The sequence below is a fragment of the Chrysemys picta genome, chromosome 1 (assembly GCF_011386835.1).
Source record: "Chrysemys picta bellii isolate R12L10 chromosome 1, ASM1138683v2, whole genome shotgun sequence".
NCBI lineage: Eukaryota > Metazoa > Chordata > Testudines > Emydidae > Chrysemys > Chrysemys picta.
In genome coordinates this window covers 349,065,812-349,082,079 of record NC_088791.1, presented here as the reverse complement: position 1 = coordinate 349,082,079, position 16,268 = coordinate 349,065,812, and the positions used below count along the sequence as shown (strand labels likewise).

General features: G+C 47.0%; 1 pseudogene; it reads right to left on the bottom strand.

Annotated features, from left to right (window-relative positions):
* Positions 1-428: 428 nt before the first annotated feature.
* On the bottom strand, positions 429-1,272 carry LOC112060904 (olfactory receptor 51L1-like; annotated as a pseudogene).
* Between the last annotated feature and the right edge of the window lie 14,996 nt (positions 1,273-16,268).

The following is a 16,268-nucleotide window of genomic DNA, read 5'->3' as shown; positions in this document are numbered from 1 at the left end:
GAGAACTATCCATAATGACTCCAGGATCTCTTTGCACTCTTTGATCACATGCACTGCAGTAGCCCCTCCCTTCCGGGGACAACGTTGTGGTGGACTCTGCTTCCCTGTGACCCTGTGTGTGCTGTGCTGTATAAAGATGGTCTGATGGTTAGGGGGCTAGGCTGGGAATTGAGGGATCTAGGTTCTGTCCCCAACTTGGAAGCTCATTTATGATACAAGCTTGGCAGCTGGGGTGGGGTAGGCTGGGGTGATATCTAAGAAAACCACATTTGGGCCTTAGGTTTATGCTCTGGAGTGGGGAAGGGAAGATGCCAGGAACCTAGCTGTGTCCTAACAAACTCCCCCCAGTAACAGCCAATCTGCTGGGACAGCCCTGCAGAATTCCCTGGATCTCTGTGGGGCACGAGGCAGCTGATCCAGGGAGCCACGCCCCACTAGAAGGGGTTTGCTGATTGGACTCTTCTCCGATGAATAATTCCCAGAATCCTCCGACGGATCTGCTTGGTTTTCAAGCTGTCGATGATGGGGTTCAGGACGTGGTGGGGAAGAGGGGCACTAGCAGGTAGGCATCGGCCAGGAGCGTGTGCGTGAGGTGGGACAGGTGCCTCCCAAACCTGTGTAGGACGGACAACCCAATGAGTGGACTGTAGATGGTGCAGCAGGTGTGAGAGATGCAGGTGCTGAATACCCTGACGTGCTCTTCCCAGGAGGCAGTGCTCAGGATGGCCTTCAGGATCATGACATATGATGGGTGGATGGACAAGGAATCCAATCCCTTGGTTAGTACCATGGCAGTCAGACCGTACAAGTTGACCTGTTGACCTGTTTTGTCCCCATGGGCCAACGTCCGCACATCCGAGTGCAGGCAGAAGGGAAGCCTTTTAATGAGGAAGACAACTGGCAGCATCACACAGACTGCCCGCAATAGAATCGCCGCCCCTGCCTTTTGCTCCTGGCATTTGTCAAGACGGAGGCATATCTCGGAGGGTTGCATATGGCCACAAAGCAGTCAAACGCCATGGCGACCCAGGACCCCAGACTCCGCGGTGGAGAAGGCTGGATGAAGTACATCTGGGTAACGCAGGCATTGAATTGGATGGAGCTGGAATCCAATCAGAAGATGCTCAGCATGGTGGGCAAGGTGGAGACAGATAAGCCCAAGTCTGCCAATGCCAGCGTCGAAAGGAAATAGAACATTGGGATGAGGAGACTGTGGTCCAGCCATATGACAGAGAGCATGATGTAGTTCACTGAGCCCAGAGGGAAAGTCATCCAATAATAGACATGCTGCAGCCCTGGAATTCCTGTGAGGATTAAGGCCAAGTGGCTGAAGCCAGTCTGACTCATCGCTGATGTCTCATGCATTCAGTGTCCTCTGTAGGTCCAAACAACAACTGTAATAACAGCAGCATTATCCATTTGTAGGTCATCTACCAAAATACTACACTAAAAGAACATTATTAAGGTTACAAAGTCAAGCACTTAAAAGTTAGGGCATGACAGAATTAAGACTGCCTGCCAGCCCTCTTTGTGTGTATCCCTCATGAGACAGTTTGTTATTACAGGCCACGTAGAATTTAGCCACAGGACCTCTGCCTCATTCAGTGCATAGCATGGACCGTGCTCACTTCATGAGCAGCTATTCAAATTCTGATTGCTGTTCCTTGATCCGGGTGTGGCCTCTGGCTTTATTCAAACCCTGTACTGAAGACAGAGGAATTAATTTGTTTTCCAATTATTATGTCCATTGTAGAGATTGGGGAAATGAGGCACAGGGAGATGAAGGTAAAAAGTGTCCCCTACTTCAGCATGGCCAAGCTGAGACGCCAGGACTGGAATCTTCAGAGTACTTAGCGTTAGGCAGCGCTTCGTATGTTCAAAACACAGTCCCCAGTGGCACCAGTGAGTGTTCAGTGCCTCTGCACCCAGGATATGAGGATCACACAATTAGTGACACGTTCGGTTTAAGTGACTTGCCCAGTATCACACAGTCAGTCTGTGGCAGAGGCAGGGATCCGATCCAATTCTCCAGGGCAGCACTCAATAGCCTTCACCCTGAGACCATCCTCTCTCCTCCAGTGTACGTTGCTCTCACAAACTCTGCCTCAGCCTGATTGACGTTTACCCAGATCACCAAAAATAAACATGGATTCTCCCAGTTCTGCCCTCAGATGCGGTTGTGAGACTCCCTTTGGGGAGAGCGAAGTTGCCCCAGTCAAAGTCAAAGCAGAATTTGGTCAAACGGGAGTGGCACTAGGGAACTGGCAATGCCCAGATGCTGTGGGGATGGGTGCCAGACAGAAAGAAAGGAAGGAAGGAAAAAAGAAAAAAAAAAAAGAATGGTCAGCAGACAAAATGCAGTTAAACCAGAGAGAACTTACTACTGCAGGATCAGAAATAATGTGATTATTTTTGTATCTGGATGGATTTTTTATTTGGAACAAAGTTATATAAAATGTTTTAGTAGCTCTGTCATCTCCCTTCAAAGCCCGCAAGCCCATTCCCCAAACCTACACTGATGGGAGGAAAAACGGAGTTGTGTTTCTAAATTGCCAATAAAAGATCAAAGGAAAGGAAAAAATTCGGAATCGCGGCCATCAGCAAACACTGCGGCGTTGTCATGACGGTCTGAAATGTCAGCAATAAAAATGACAGCGTCAGAGTCAGTTTAACATGAGAAGAGCCTGCCATATTTTTATGCAGCGCAAGGAGTGGGGATCACTTCTTATGTACATTTACAGGACAACAGATGCTAAATAGGGTTGATGTCCAGAGGAAAAATCCAAACCGACCTGGGAATGCTATAAATGTGGTTAATGTAGATAGGCTCCAAAGCATCTTCGTCAATCTCCCAGTGTCTGCTCAGTCGGTTCGGCCAGCTGGCAAAGTGGAACACTTCCCCACTCTTTCCAGGGCAGGAGAGCTCAGATTAACATGAGCTAGCACAAATTGTACTTCACTGGGGGTTTCCATACGTCCACAGAGCCACATTCTCAGCTCCCTTTGTTCAGTTTGTGAGTCAAGTGTGCTTTGCCTGGGGGGTTAGAAAGTCAAAACCGAGTAAGAACGTCAAGATGTGGCTGGAGCAGACAGTGGCAAATGCCTTTTGGCTATGAACTTTGAGGAGCCTCACTGCATGGCATGAAAGGTTATGAGGTGTAGGGAAGAGCTTGCTTTGTCCTCACCCACAACTATTTCACATTTGGGGACAATATATACCTTCAAGTCAGTGGCACTGCTATGGGTACCCGCATGGCCCCACAGTATGCCAACATTTTTATGGTTGACTTAGAACAATGCTTCCTTAGCTCTTGTCCCCTAACGCCCCTACTCTACTTGCGCTACATTGATGACATCTTCATCATCTGGACGCATGGAAAAGAAGCCCTTGAGGAATTCCACCATGATTTCAATAATTTCCATCCCACCATCAACCTCAGCCTAGATCAATCCACACAAGTGGTCCATTTCCTGGACACTACTGTGCTAATAAGCGATGGTCACATAAATACCACCCTATACCGGAAACCTACTGACCGCTACACTTACCTACATGCCTCCAGCTTCCATCACGATCCATTGTCTACAGCCAAGCTCTGAGATATAACCGCATTTGCTCCAATCCCTCAGACATAGACAAGCACCTACAAGATCTCTATCAAGCATTCTTAAAACTACAATACCCACCTGCTGAAGTGAAAAAACAGATTGACAGAGCCAGACGAGTACCCAGAAGTCACCTCCTACAAGACAGGCCCAACAAAGAAAATAACAGAACACCACTAGCTGTCACCTTCAGCCCCCAACTAAAACCTCTCCAGCGCATCATCAGAGATGTACAACCTATCCTGAAAGATGATCCTTTACTCTCACAGATCTTAGGAGACAGACCTGTCCTCACTTACAGACAACCCCCCAACCTAAAGCAAATACTCACTAGCAACCACACATCACTGAACAAAAACATTGACCCAGGAACCTATCCTTGTAACAAAGCCCGATGCCAACTCTGTCCACATATCTATTCAAGTGACATCATCATAGGACCTAATCACATCAGCCATACCATCAGGGGCTCGTTCACTTGCACATCTACCAATGTGATATATGCCATCATGTGCCAGCAATGCCCCTCTGCCATGTACATTGGCCAAACCAGACAGTCTCTACGCAAAAGAATTAATGGACACAAATCTGACATCAGGAATCATAATACTCAAAAACCAGTGGGAGAACACTTTAACCTGTCTGGCCATTCAATGACAGAGCTGCGGGTGGCTATCTTACAACAGAAAAACTTCAAAAACAGACTCCAACGAGAGACTGCTGAGCTGGAATTGATATGCAAACTAGATATAATCAACTCAGGATTGAATAAGGACTGGGAATGGCTGAGCCATTACAAACATTGAATCTATCTCCCCTTGTAAGTATTCTCACACTTCTTATCAAACTGTCTGTACTGGGCTATCTTGATTATCACTTCAAAAGTTTTTTTCTCTTACTTAATTGGCCTCTCAGAGTTGGTAAGACAACTCCCACCTGTTCATGCTCTCTGTATGTGTGTATATATATCTCCTCAATATATGTTCCACTCTATATGCATCCGAAGAAGTGGGCTGTAGCCCACGAAAGCTTATGCTCTAATAAATTTGTTAGTCTCTAAGGTGCCACAAGTACTCCTGTTCTTTTTGCGGATACAGACTAACACGGCTGCTACTCTGAAATAGTAACAGAGAGTCCTGTGGCACCTTTAAGACTAACAGATGTATTGGAGCATAAGCTTTCGTGGCTGAATGCCCACTTGGTCGGATGGGCATTCACCCACGAAAGCTTATGCTCCAATACATCTGTTACTCTTAAAGGTGCCACTGGACTCTCTGTTGCTTTTTACAGATCCAGACTAACACGGCTACCCCTCTGATACTTGTTTCAATAGTATGTCTGTCCAAAGCTTGCAAATCGCTCAGTAACAAAGCAGAACAGTTTAAAGCGCTGTCGCCACGATGGGATTAATCAAAGTGACAAACGCTGCCCAGAGCCCTTCTAGCACCATGAGCGACAATTCCCATGGGATCATTTGAACACAGGCTTCCCCGAACAAGCCAACATGGATTTTCAGTGACACTAAGAAAAAGCTCTGACTGCAATTGACGTGACTGGAGTCAGAGAGAGGAGAACTTTGGTAACCGACAAGAGAGACTGTTCGTAACTTTCAAACAGGAGGAAACAGAACCATTGTGAAATCAGTATCATTAGTGATTGTGTATATGTGCCATACATATCATTGGATATAGGAACAATGAGCTTATTGATCAGACCCCGGGGAGCTTTTTCAGCCCAAACCTATATATATATAGGAACAAAATGAATATTTGGTGAAATTGACTTTCTGTCTCAGCACTTTTCTGACAGGTCATCTCACTTCTGCAGCAGACAAGTCTCACTTTGAACCAGTCCCTTTAATACATTACCCGTACAGTAGGTGGGACGTGGGACTTCCTATCTATTTCGTTGCACTGTACATGGCAAAGCCAGCACTTACCCCAAATCACAGCAGAGGAGACGAGCCAGATGCCTCATGAAAGAAGAGGCACAAAAGAAGACCCCAGACACAAGCAATCTGCCTGAATCTCATCCTGGCCAGAAGGAATGCATGGAGAGCCTTGATTATAGCACAGCCATATCAAACCCAATGGGTTCATTTCACCAGCAGGGGATCTCAGCTTGAGGTCACAGTTTCTCAGTGGAAACCTGTCCAAGGCTGGGAACACGAGGGCTGGGTAGTGGATTGCACCCTGGTGGGGAACAAATATTTGATAAGGGGCTCTTCACTCAAGCAGACAAAGGCATAACAAGATCCAATGGGTGGAAGGTGAAACTGGACAAATTTGGACTGGCAATAAGGTGTCCATTTTTCATAGTGAGGTAATTAACCATGGGAACAATTTATCAAGTGGATTCACTGGCAATTTTAAAATCAAGGCTGGATTTTTTTCTAAGATATCTGCTCTAGTTCAAACTGGAATTAATTCAGGAAAGGTTTATGGATACAGGAGGTCAGACACCAAATGATCACAATGATACCTTCTGGCCTTAGAGTCTATGAATCTATGAAAATCTCTCTATAGACTGGAGAGATGTAGATGGGTCCCAAATATGGTGATTCGGGGGCAATTCAGACTTGGGTCTCTTAGAAATGGGAAAAATGGGAAAAATTCTGGATTTGGTTCTGGAAAGAGGTAGCGTTAGAGGAGGAATCCAAGGCCGATTCAAAGGTATGTCTCAGGATGGGGTCCCCACCAGGGCAGGAGCAGTCAGCACCCCCAATGCAAGAGGAAGATGCTTCGTTTGGGAGAAGGGGGAGCTGTATAGCGTTGGGGATTCATGGATTAAAGATCCATCCTTAGGGAACACTGAACCACTGCTCTCTAACTCTTGATGTCTGAAGGCTCCTCACTGACATAGGAAGAAGTTTGATGCTGAAATCAACCTCAGTGGCTTCTCGAGAGCTTAAATTGTGATGTCCTGGTCAGCCATTGCCAAGGCAAGATATTGCACAGGCACTAGGGGGCTGTTTCCTGGTAGGGGACAGGGTCCCCCACGTCCAAGGTGTTGCCTGGGAGATAGTGCATTTCCTTTGCCTCCCCCTGGAAATTTAATCCTTTCTTCTAGGGAAGTCCTAGTCTATTTTTTTGGTGGGATAAGGGACATTGCACCATCTGCAGGTGAAATTCTGTCCTTGGTCAAATTTCTGGCCTTTTTAAGGCCAGAGGGACCAGTGGACTAGCCTGACCTCCTGCATAATGTGACGAAGTGGGGTTTTCTCCCTTGTTATGTTGCATGTGAGTCTTACTTTCTTGTATGAATACTGCGTGTACCTCAGTTTCCCTGTGTACTGCACCAATGCCTAGGTGATGGGAATATGAGTGCCCCCACCGCACCCCTTCTCCCCATGTTAATGGGTAGATAGTAGACAGAGATATTTGAAGAAAGGTGACTGAGGGGAGACACAAACATTTTCTGCAGGCACACGGGGCTATTGCTAAGGGATCAGAGATCAGTAATTCTCATCAATAACTATCATCATGCTGTGCAGCACCTTTCATTGAAGGATCTTTAAAACACCTAGCAAAGGAAAGTGACTATGAACATATACCCATTATACTGAGAGGTAAACTGAGGGAAAGGGAGATGTGACTTGGTGAAGGTCACACAGAGAATGACAGACAGAACCCAGGAGTCCTGATTTCCCTGCTGTAACCACGGTCTCTCCATTAGTAACAAGAAGGAAATGGATTCATGGTGTAGCAGGGATTGTTCATTAGGTGGGTGTGACGGACTTGCCCAGGATGCAACCTGGAACGGGGGTACTGCTGAGCCCTCTGGCATACCAACCTGGGCTCTCTCTCACACTATGAGGCTGTGACAAGCAGCAATCCTCTCTGGGTTCTGCACTTCCACAGCCAGACACAGCCAGGGACGCACCCAGCTGCAGTTACATGAATGCTTTCACTAGGCACTCATGAACCAACATTAGAGAGGCTCCAGCCAATTCCCCCCCATCCCAGCTCCTCAGCCTAGGACCCCAGAGCTGTACCGTCTTACCCTGGTCAGAAGCCCGGCGAGGGTAAGTTTATTCCCCAATCTGCCCCCACCCCCTCAGTGTGGAGAGGACAATGCACCAGCCCCTGGTCCTGAGCAGGTTTCCCTTTTGCATTTCAAACAGAACGAGGTTTCCAGTCCAATGCCTGGTGGACAAGTGTCCGCGTCACAAAACCGACATGGATGGAACTCACAGCTCTCTCCTCTGTGAGGTTGTGTCGTCAGGTCAGAGAGCAGGGTCGCACGTGAGAGCCACTGAGAACTCGAGCTGCCTGTCAGCCCGGAAACTTTCTCCACCACTGAATTCACTAAGACCTCTAGTCCTGTAATGATTTTTGTGTTGGTTGGTTGGTTTTTAATTTCTGGGGCTGGGCACAGCCCGAGCACACAGTACTGCAGGCCAGACCCTCAGCTGACCCCGGCTTTGGTGCTGACGCGGTATCAAAACCTCTGCAGAAGAGAAGAGAATTCATAGAGTTCAAGGTCAGAAAGGACCCCTGTGATCATCTGCTCTGACCTCCGGCATGACACACGCCAGAGAACTTCCCCCATGCCATGCCCGCTGCGGGTCTTGTAGCCCTGGATCTCACACTGCAGTGCTCTTGCTAGCTAAGTCATTTCTCATGGGACGACTAGGCAAGAAAGAATAGGACTATTGGTCTGGACACAGCAGTGTCAAATGCCTTACGTCTAATCTTGGCAGGATTAGATTATCAGTCAACGTTGATTTCACCACACACACAAACCGACAAGAAATATTCCCATTGATGATTCTAGACATTTACAGCTAGGCAAAGTAAGACAAATGCTACTTGAGAACATATTAGAGTTTCAGTTAAGGATATTGACTGGGTATATTTTGACCTGTGATGGTGACAATTTGATGTTTAACAGCTATAAAGCTTTCATTTTTGGAACCTCAATGTCTGCCATTAAATAATTGTCTGATCCCCGCCATTGCCTGGCACCCTCCCCGCCCCCCCATAATTTCCTGCAAGTGTGAACATTTAAATAGATAAAAATGGGAAAAAAATGCTCTAAAATAAACATCAATATTATCCATCAAAATTATATTAAAAAATCGAATTCTCTCCCGCTTTCTGGGAAAAAATCAGCGTCTTTAGCTGAAAAGTATAAGCAGAAGCAGTTGTGTGGGTGTTTGAATGACTGCTGATCCACCCCGAGAAGATCTGATGTAGGGTGGGATTTCTTGGGCACACGGAGAAAATCCACATCGCCCTGGGGTGTGGAATATTTTCCCTGCTAACGTGTCACTTCCATCGCCTTTCCTTCCCGGCAGAGCTGGGGGAGTGGTAGATAATCGTTAGCCAAATATGATGTTGGAAAACAATAGTGGATAAGTTATTCAATGGCTACATTTGCAAATTATTCAGCGAGCTCGGTAAGCCGGGTGGATATTGGAGAGAAAAAATGATGGAGGTAATGATCTAAAAAGATCAGAAGACGTGCTGAAGGCATGAACTGAGGAGTGTCGTCTGGCCAGCGCGTCTGTGGGTTTGTCCGCATTAGAAATGGAGCTGTATTTAACAGCCATTGTCCAGGTAGCTGCTGGTCTGAACAGAGCCAGCCCCTGCATAGAGACAATCTCCCTCTGGAAGAGGCCAATCATGTTGTCCGCACAGGGAGTAGAATTTGGTTTACTTTGTAGTGTACTCGAGGTGCACGTCGACGCTCTGCTCGTTGGGGCCCTGGGTGCCTGGGACCCGTGTAACGAACGCGTGCTGAGGACCTGTGGGGTGGGCCGTCATTACGCGCGGCTCATGAGACGCCTAATGGTCTCGGACGCTATCCGTTTGTCCCGGGACATTTACATCGAGCACATCACCGGCCACCGCCAATACCAAGAGTGAGCCGGGGAGACCTCGTGCACCCACACACACCCCCTGCTGGACCCTATCCCCTGAGCCCTAAACCCACCAAACCTAGCTGAATCCCGCCACGTGAGGGTCACCCCATCCCCATTACCCAACCCGCTTACTTATACCCATGACTGTCTCTACCTCCCGTATGGGTGATAGACCCTCACCGTTTATCGACTGTGTCCTGATCCCGCCCACCGGTTACCCACCCCTCATTGGGGACATTGCAGTATGTATATACTATGTGTGCTGCCCAGCCCCAAAACACCAACATACCCCCATACTCTGTATGTTACCCCCAATGACCAATAACTAATGCTTCAAATTACTGTATCGTTTATTTCTTTTAAATATTCTCTAATAAAATTTAAATCGGTTCTTAACAAGAACCCAAGGCCAGGTTTTTTTAAGGTATTTAGGTTCCTAACTCTGATTTCAATGGGAGTTAGGCACCTAAATATCTTTAAAAACCTGACCATGGTCTATGTATAGCACTTGGCATCCACAGGTCTCAAAGTGCTTTACCAAGGGGGACCAGGGCCATCAGCCCCCTTTTAACAACAGAGAGACTAAGAGGTAATCAAGAATAAGCCTCCTCCAGGGCCCTAAATCCCATTGGCACAGAACTTGGGCACCTAAATCAGCTAGGTGCGTTTGAAAATGTTACACTGGGAGTTTAGGTGACTGGACCAAGACAACACAGTGAGTCAGTAGCAGAGCCTAGACCCAGGTCGCTTGACGTCACATGTCTGCTGATGCTTGTGTAGCGTGTGTGTATGTGTCTGTGTGAGAGAGAGACAGGCAGACAGTGCATGCAGGTACCCCTTCATGGGCTACAAGTCTGCCTGACACAACCTGCCAGGCGTTGCCGTTGTCTTTGGCAGGACGCTGTACTCTGGTCAAAGCAGGCAATTTAAAACTCAGCACAGCATTTCTTGTCAGGTTTAGGTCACAACCGTCCACTTTTTCTGGGTACTAGACCTGCATGTGGGGGCATCATTAAACGGAGGCTATTTTTTAAAGTACATTCAGGCCCCCAGGGGGGTGCGGTGGGGGTAGAGCTTTGGGGAGAAGGGGCAGTGTGCGGTGGGGGGCTCGGGGAGAAGGGGCAGGATGGAGGCACAGCCTTGGTGAGAAGGGGTGAGGTGAGGGCAGGGGCTCAGGGAGAAGGGGCGGCGTGGGGGCAGGGGATTGGGGAGAAGGAGTGGGATGGGGGCAGGGCCTTGGGGATAAGGGGTTATGTGGGGGCAGGGAATCGGGGAGATGGGGTGGTATGGGGGCAGGGTCTCAGGGAGAAGGGGTAGGGTGGGGGCAGGGCCTCGGGGAAAAGGGGCAGGACCTTGGGGAAAAGGGGCGAGATGGGGGCAAGGCCTCGGGGAGAAGGGGTGGGGTGGGGGCAAGGGTACAGGGAAAAGGGGCGGGGTGGGGGCAGGGACTTGGGGCTCAAGGTGGCCTGGGGACAGGGCCACGGGGAGAAGGGGCTATGTGGGGGCAGGGGCTTGGGGAGAACTGCTGGGGTGGGGGCAGGGGATTGGGTAGAAGGGGCAGCGTGGGAGTAGGGGATTGGGGGAAAGGGGTAGGGTGGGGGCAGGGCCTCAGGGAGAAGAGGTGGCGTGGGGGCAGGGCCTCAGGGAGAAGTGTGCCAGGCTCAGATAGAATGACATGGGCCTATATCTTCAAAGGGTGTTAAGCAACTAACCCCCAGTGATAAGATTTAGACCCTGGTCCTTGTGCCAATGGGCTGGCAATGTACTTTCCAGCATGGCGCATGGCAGGGGGCGGGGCAAACAGTGGTGCGTAGGAGATGGATAAAGAAGGACCAAGGTTCCAGCCAGCTGTTTATTTACTGAGGTCCCCACTTCAGCAAAGTGCCTCGACTTCAGTGGAACTCGAAGAGCTTCAGTTTCTTAGCTGTAGTGAGCCCAGTGTGTGTGTGTGTGGTGGGGAGTTGGGGGGCTGGACTGGAAAAATGCACCAGCTTCCTTGGAATATCAAGGCAGGGCAGGGAAGATACAGCCACATGGGGATCCGTTCTCTAGTACTGTCCAATGAGAACTGGGGCTCCCATGGGCTCCACTTAAGGGGACCTAAGGAGAATGATTCATGGATTCCAAGTCCAGAAGGGACCATCGTGATCATCTAGTTTGACTTTCTGTGTAGCACAGGCCAGAGACCTGCCCACAATAATCCCTAGAGCAGAGCTTTTAGAAAAAAACAGCCAATTGTCAAGTGATGGAGAATCCATCAAGAGCCTGGGTAAATCTCTTAGGGGAGGATTTATTAAAGAGGATACTCTATATCCTAGGCAAGAAAAGAGGATAGACGTTGATGAAGTGCAGGTAGGGACTGAAGAGAAACAGACAAAAGAAAGAGTTTCATTCAATTACATCCCATGAAGGTGGACATCTAAATATTGACCAAGTTTCTAAGTGCTTGTGTAGTCTAAGTGCTAGAAGTCTAAATACTAAGATGGGTGAACTTGAGTGGCTGATATTAAATGAGGACATTGCTATAACAGGCCTCACAGAAACGTGATGGAACGATGATAATGAACGGGACAGGGTAATACCAGGGCACAAAAGGTAGAGGAATGACCGTGTAGGTCGTGCTGGTAGGGGCCTGGCACTATGTGTGAAAGAAAGAAAGTCAAATATAGTAAAAATCTTAAATGAATCAAACTGAACCATAGAATATGCATAGAAATTCCATGCTTGGATAAGAGTATAGCAATAGGAATATATTACTGACCAGCTGACCAGGGTGGTGACAGTGACTGTGAAATGTTCAGGGACATTAGCGAGGTTACGATAACAAAAAATCCCAACAGTAATAGGGGATTTTAACTATCCCTGTATTGACTGGGTACATGTCACCTCAGGACGGGATGCAGAGAAAAAAATTCTAGGCAGCACTGCTTCCTGGAGCAGCTGGTCCTGGAACCCACAAGGGGAGAGGAAATTCTTGATTTAGTCCTAAGTGGAGCACAGGGTCTGGTCCAAGAGGTGAATATATCTGCAGCACTTGGTAATAGTGACTATAATGTAATTAAATTTAACATCCTTGTAGGGAGGGAAATACCAACAAAGCTCACCATGGTAACATTTAACTTCCAAAAGGGGAACTACATTAGAATGCGGTAGTTAGTTAACGGACATTAAAAGGAAGAGTAACAAGAGTGAAGTGCCTGCAAGCTGCATGGAAATAATTTAACAACATCATAATCAAAGCTCAAACTAAATGTATCCCCTAAATTACCACCACAACAAAAAAAATCCCAGTAAGATGTCCAAAAAACCACCATTGTGGCTAAACACGAGAATAAAGAGGTGATTAGAGGCAAAAAGAAATCTGTTAAAAATTGGAAGTCAAATCGTACTGAGGAAAATAGAAAGGAGCATTAACTCTGGCAAGTCAAGTTTAAGGGTATAATTAGGCAGGCCAAACAAGAATTTGAAGAACAACTAGAAAAAGACACAAGAACTAACAGCAATTTTTTTTCAAAGTACATCAGAAGCAGGAAGCCTGCTAAACAATGAGTGGGGCCCCTGGACGATTCAGGTACTAAAGGAGCAGACAAAGAAGATGAAGCTATTGTAGGGAGGATAAATGCATCGGTTTTCACTGCAGATGATATGAGGGAGATTCTCACACCTGATTCTTTTTAGGTGACAGATCTGAGGAACTGTCCCACATTGCGGTATCATTAGAGGAGGTTTTTGGAACAAATTGATCAATTAAACAGTAATAATTCACCAGGACCAGATGGGACTCACCTAAGAGTTCTGAAGGAACTCAAATATCAGATTGGACAAATACTAACCATGGTATGTAACGTATCACTTAAATCAACCTCTGTACCAGATGACTGGCAGAGAGCTAATGTGATGCTGATTTTTAAAAAAGGCTCCAGAGGTGATCTTGGTACATGTAGAAAAGGGGGATCCGGTGGATATAGTGTACTTGGACTTTCAGAAAGCCTCTGTGATGGAGCAGGGAGCGGGGCAGATTTGACCTGGGAATGTTGCAGGGGATTTACATTGGGGATGGGGGACTTCCCTTGAAGGAAGCTACCTGAGCTGTAACCTGAGCCAGGAGGGGGGTTGGGAGAAGTGACACCTTCTGGCGGGGAGACTGGACAAAGGAGAGGAGGAGCTGGGGGGGAGGGGGGAAAGAGCTGCTGGAGGAATTTTTAATTTCAGTTTGGTGCTGGGTGGTGGAACGCAGGGAACCCCAAGGTTGGGGTCTAAGCTCCCTGTCCCCCGGAAGGACTTGACTGAGGGGTCCTGGCTGTACCTACAAGCCCTGTTTTAGACTGCGTTCCTACTGTCCAATAATCCTTTTGTTTTACTGGCTGGCTGAGAGTCACGGTGAATCCCAGGAAGAGGGGTGCAGGGCCCTGACGTCCCCCCCACTCCGTGACAGCCTCTGACAATGTTCCTCACCAAAGGCTCTTAGGCAAAGTCAATTGTCATGAATTAAGAAGAAAGGTCCTCTCATGGATCAGAAACTGGTTAAAATAGGAAACAAAGGGTAGAAATAAATGGTCATTTTTCAGAATGGAGAGGAGTAACTAGTGGTGTCCCACAGGGGTCTGTACTGGGACCAGTCCTATTCAACATATTCATAAGTGATCTGGAAAAAGGTATAAACCGTGAGGTGGGAAAATTCCCATTCGAGGCAAAATTACTCAAGATAGTTAAGTCCCAAGCAGATTACAAAGAGTTGCAAAGGGATCTCACAAAACTGGGTGAGTGGGCAACAAAGTGGCAGATGAAAGTCAATGTTGACAAAGGAAAAGTAATGCACATTGAAAACGTAATTCCAGCTATTCAAACAAAATGATGGGGTGTAAATTAGCTGTTACCACTCAAGAAAGAGATCCTGGGGTCATTACCCCTAGTTCTTTGAAAACACCCACTCAATGTGCAGCAGCAGTCAAAAACCACAACCAAATCAAAACTACAATGTGAAGAACCATTAGGAAAGGGCTAGAAAATAATACTGATCCCAATGTCTGTTACCACTCTGGATACAGGCTACAGACTGACAGAACAGAACCTGAGGAGACCCAGTCAGCTACTAACCCAGGGACAGAGGAGCTACTAGACTTTTGTTTGCTGGCAAGGGATTGACTGAGGGCTGAGTTGCTGCGAACTTTTCAGGTTCTGAAGAATTCCAGATGACAGATGTTACATTTTAAGTCCCACTCGAACCTGAGAAATCATCTCTGAAGGAAGATCAGAGGGGAAAGAATGGGTTTATGTGTGTGCTACACCATAGATGTGTAAATGATATAACTTTTGCTTTAGAAAGTATTTCAGAAGTACTCCAAATACTGTGTGCAATGGGTTTGTGCTATTAACTCTTTGTTCAGTGAACAGTTGGACGATACCGTCTCCTGGTAACTGACCAGAAGCTGTTTCTAACACTTAGATTCAGGGTCATGCACACAATATCTCTGCAATCCACGTGCCTGACTTTCCAAAAAGTCATGAGAGACCAGAACCGGTCATCAGTGTTTCAGCAAAGAGCAGAGCTGAGGTGCAGGAAAGGGGAGTGTAATAGTGCTTGTATGTAATTTAAACTAATCACCTGTTACAGAAGCATGGCTGAAATCATCAACAAACCCTTGCATGGGGCGAGGATGCAGGTCCTGTGAGGATAAAGAGAAGCCTGTAGGATGAGTGAACTCTATGGAGTCAGTCAACATTGGCCAGACCAAGCACCTCATCTTCTCTTGGAGGGATTCTTGGGGGTCAAAGTGTATCACTGGGAGAATTTGGAAAGGGAAAGTTAATAGAGCCCGGTTCTGATCGAATTTACACATGTAAATCTGGAGTGAAACCACTGCAGTCAATGCTATTGAATTCTGAATCTGGTCCTAAGAATTGATCCCATGTGCTACAAAGAGGCAGTGACCTAATTTGGACTCTCAGGAGTGGAGAAAATAAAGAATATACATAAAGAGGCAATAAACCACTCCACGTTTATAAATTGCTTGAATGCAGGACAGATGTAGCCTGATCTAAAGATTATGAATAAGATTCTCGGTTATCACGTTGAGGGTTGACAGGTTCTGGTCCCAAGATCAGGCCCAGTCAGATTATTATTAAAGTTATTATATGGTTGGGAACCCCGATGTGCACAGGTGCGACACTCACACTGTCGGAACTTTTATATAGCACATCTGAATATCCGTACTGACACCATCCCTTGCAGAACAACCTGAAATGTTAGCCATTATCTTCCTCATCACCGTCACCATTCTCATCTTCACCAGTGGCCATCATCTGGCCCCTCCCAAAGTCTACATCTCTCCCTCCTGCTGCCCTGGGATGCCACTTTTATAATATGTTACGCTTATGTTACCATGTCGAATGCATATTTCATAGGGGTTTCTCCCCTCTTCCTTATACGTATATCCTTCCCTTACTAATGTTAAGGTGTCCTTCTTCTATAGGTTAGTGTATTTATGATTTCACCCCATTATCATATACATCAGTTCATTGTCATGGCACCCTTGTGGTCAGATATTCCAACCAAAATCTTCCAGAAGCTGGTGTCAGTTCATGTTCTATGGTTGATTGATGTCGTTATGGATAAAATTCCCCCTTACACTTTACTTCCAGTCCCCCATAACTTAGGGGTTACCTGAGTTAATTATGCCAAAGTTCATAGGCCTCAGGCCTCATGCTAACTGCTGAAGACAATGTCTTACAGGATACGAGCCTGTAGGGTCCTTGCATTACAGTTGAACATAATAAAGCAAAATATAATGAAAAG